At 39.8% G+C, this 3,652-nt stretch overlaps 1 pseudogene; it reads right to left on the reverse strand.

Annotated features, from left to right (window-relative positions):
- Nucleotides 1–1,290: 1,290 nt before the first annotated feature.
- Nucleotides 1,291–1,708, reverse strand: LOC105743362 (annotated as a pseudogene).
- Nucleotides 1,709–3,652: the final 1,944 nt, after the last annotated feature.

The following is a 3,652-nucleotide window of genomic DNA, read 5'->3' on the forward strand; positions in this document are numbered from 1 at the left end:
CACACACACACACACACACACACACATTAAAGGGAATATGCAATATTTAACTTTCTGCGTCTGCCTTATTTATCTTAGCATGAAAGTGATATGATTGCATTCTTCCCTATAACAGAAATTTAATGCAGAATTAATTTCCTAACTGTTAGTCTCACTTGATCAATGAAGTTCATCTCCCACCATGGAATCATATCCACTCACTGGTTCTGCTTGAACTTGTGAGCCAATCAGCAAAAGGATGGTGAGATTGTGTGACTGGCTTGTGGACTAATCAGCAGGTGCAATCAACTCCTTATAGTTTGGGATTAAGGATAGAACAGGGCAGAACAGGTTTAAGAAGCCAATCATGACATCCATACTCTAATCAGCAAAACTATTGTGATTGGGTCAGGAGTAGGGTATATAGAGACCCTCTGCTCCCTGCCAAAAAGCCTCTTCACTCTTCTTTATCCTTCACATATCACTTTGTACTTTCATATATCTTGTAGGATTTTAGTTTGAAAACTCATGTCAGAACTAGGACGGCATCACATAACCGTGTCAGTATGAAAGATGAGTAAGGCAGTCTTCTTCAAGGGCTTAGAAATTCTGAGCTTCTGTCCAAGTCTTCTTTTCTTACCAGATGTTTCTTCACTTTTGGATTATCACATAAACTCTTTCTCATCTATGCAGGAAAAAATAATCCAAAAGAATAGCTTAGATGTTCCCAGCCAAGGTGGGTGGGGAGAGGGAGGGGGAAAGAGAGAGAGAGAGAGAGAGAGAGAGAGAGAGAGAGAGAGACAGACAGACAGACAGACAGACACAGAGAAAGACAGAGACAGAGACAAAGAGAAAAAACAAGAATAAACAAGAGAGACAGAGACAGAAAACTAAAACTAAAAATAAAAGTAAAAAGAGGACCATTGAGTCTTCTATTTTTTAAATGGTTACCAGCATCATTATGCACATGCATTAGAAGCCACAATGCACACTAGAGAAGTCCACAGGAATTATGAAGTTCAGCTCAGGAAATTGTGAACTAAGTGCTGATTCTTCCATTGGTAAGCTTCACACTAGGGAGTATGCTTTTTGATGTTTACCTGTTAAAGACATTGAAAGTAATTAATTTTGTACATTTTATGACAAGATGGGTTTTTGGTATAAAAATTCTTTTTGTTTTATTCTGTAAGAAATAGCTCAAGACTTATTTTAGCTGATCATTAGAATGAATTAAATAATTTATGGTCTATTTTATTTATTTATTTATTTATTCATTTATTTATTGTTTTTGAAATTTTTAATGATAGAAACAAAAACCACCTAAAACCGGAGCTTCTGGAAGAACCACTTGTTCTTGCTTGCTTGTATCTCCCCTCGAACTTGACCTTCGCCTCCCGCCGGGCCTTGCGCTTGAAGGTTGGGTCTCTGAAGATGTCCTCTTTGACCACTGTCTTATCCAGGAGGATGTCCACAGAGTACCTTGTGGGCATGAGGTGGTTGTGTTATAAACCTGCACAAAGGACTTGATCTTCGACCTCTTGGCGATTTTCTCCTTGCCCACGGTGGTTGCCACTTTGTGGGGATAGCGGTCAGTCCCAGCCACCAGGGCCTGGCTGTAGGGGCAGGTGGAGGTGCCGTGGTTGGCGTTCTACACAATGAGAGCTTTGGGTCTGGAATAGCATCCAGAAAGCACCAGTACCACCCTCCCCGGTTTCATGAACTTGCCCATTGCGACAGCACCGAGCCGGAGTTACAGCCTTTATGGTCTATTTTAATTTCATGACTTACAATAGTGTTTATCTTAGATACATTTCTTGTTGATTTGCTGGTTTTAATGGGTTTTACTATATAACTCATGCAGAATTTGCATTTTCTAAGATAGCCCAGGTTGGCCCCAAACTTATAATCTTCCTGTCTCAGCCCCTCAGTGCTGGGATTACAAACATACCACCATCTCTAGATTTCGCTTCATGCTTTGATAGGCATGGCACTCCAGGCCATCTGCCTGCAAATACATTTGCCACTTTGCTTTTAAGTGTATTCTTTGTCCTTACACTTGTACTACTGGCCTCGGTCTGCATCGGTGTTTCCAGAGCTTCCTTGCAATTTGTTTCCAAAAAAAGAAAATGTAAGGAATCCAAGGGTACTGCGAGACAGAGGTTCAGAGACAGTGAGGGCAGGTGATTTTTTTTGGTGTCCCTCTGCCTCCTAGACTCCATTGCAGCCATCAGAAGCTCCAGCTCCCACTAACAGGTTGCTCTTGTTGAGTCCCCAGCGCCTATCAACTAAAGCTCTTGGATGTACATTCTGACAAGGTTGACTGAGTAATCAGCTCGATTTCCCATAGGTTACATTTCTAAGGGCATTCAGTGCTCTCCGCTGCAGTCCCCAGGGCACAGCAGTGGGTGCTGCAATCCTTCTCAAGAGTCCTGGGTCAGTATCTCTTCCCACATTCTGTCCATCCCTAGGATTGGTGTTTAAATTTCGGATCTTCTATGGTTGCCATTTCAATTCTCATTGCTTTAAAAACACATCTCACTATTGAGTTCCTGCTAACAAAGTTGTGTATTCTAAGTTGAAACCTAAGTAATACAGTAGAGAAATAATAGCTTTTACGGTAGAAAGATTTTTCAGTGTGCTCGCCATATAGTATGTAGGACTGCAAATGATGACAGATTTTTTTTTTTTTAAATGATGTTACCTTCCTGGTAATTTTTTTCCCCTTTTCTTTTGTCACTTTTATGAAAAGTTCATGCTTTCACATTTTTGTGTACACATGAATACTGGTGATCATGTCAGATGGTGAGCAAGTTTTCAAAGAACTGTAGACTCACAGTTAAGTCTTAACATCAAATAGGTGTTAAGTTTATCAGTAGGGAAAACATAGTGGCGTGCTGGGCTCCTCCTTCTCCTTTTTATTTTAAATTCTTTCATGTTTCTTGCTATATACTTTGTATAGTTTTCAATGGCAATGATGCCTTTGAATCCAGTTCAATGTTGATAAAACTGTAAAAATTGAGAGTATATTCAGAGTTGGCAGATAATCTTCCATGTTTCTGATTTAAAACACTGGTGCATATTAAAAGATACTCAGAGTTTATAGGTTTGGACCAAAGATTGGTTAAACTAAAAGAAGGTTGAGAGTTATTGCTGGTTGTGTGAGTCTGAAGCTTTGGTTAAAATCCTCAGAATTTTCTCAAATCACATTACTTGGACACCCAGGCACACATCCCTGCCAGAGCCTGTGTCGTTCTGGAGTCAGCCATCTGGGACACAGAGTTGGGATTGTTGAGTGCTTTTCTGTGCTAATTACTGCTTAATTTGTGGGTGGAACTAGCAGAGTATGCGTGACTCAGGTGGGTCTTTATTTGTACACAGTGACTTCAGTCTTTTCCACAACAAATACTGAAAGGTACTATAACTGGAAAGAATAGCAACCATAATTTCTAATTTTTTTTTTTAAAAAAGGACACACAGAATAACCTGCTCTAAAAGCACATTCAAGTCTTTCATTTCACTTAAGAAGGACTCAAGAAAAGCATATGTTAGATAATTTTGCATAGTGCAGCCTACAAAACACAAAAAGCCAAGACTGGTGAGATGTGGAGAAAATTCCCCACTCCTTGTTCAAAATATCCCCCTCCACAAAACAAAACAAAACAAAACAAAACAA

Source organism: Octodon degus, unplaced genomic scaffold (genome assembly GCF_000260255.1).
Source record: "Octodon degus isolate 3935 unplaced genomic scaffold, OctDeg1.0 scaffold00119, whole genome shotgun sequence".
NCBI lineage: Eukaryota > Metazoa > Chordata > Mammalia > Rodentia > Octodontidae > Octodon > Octodon degus.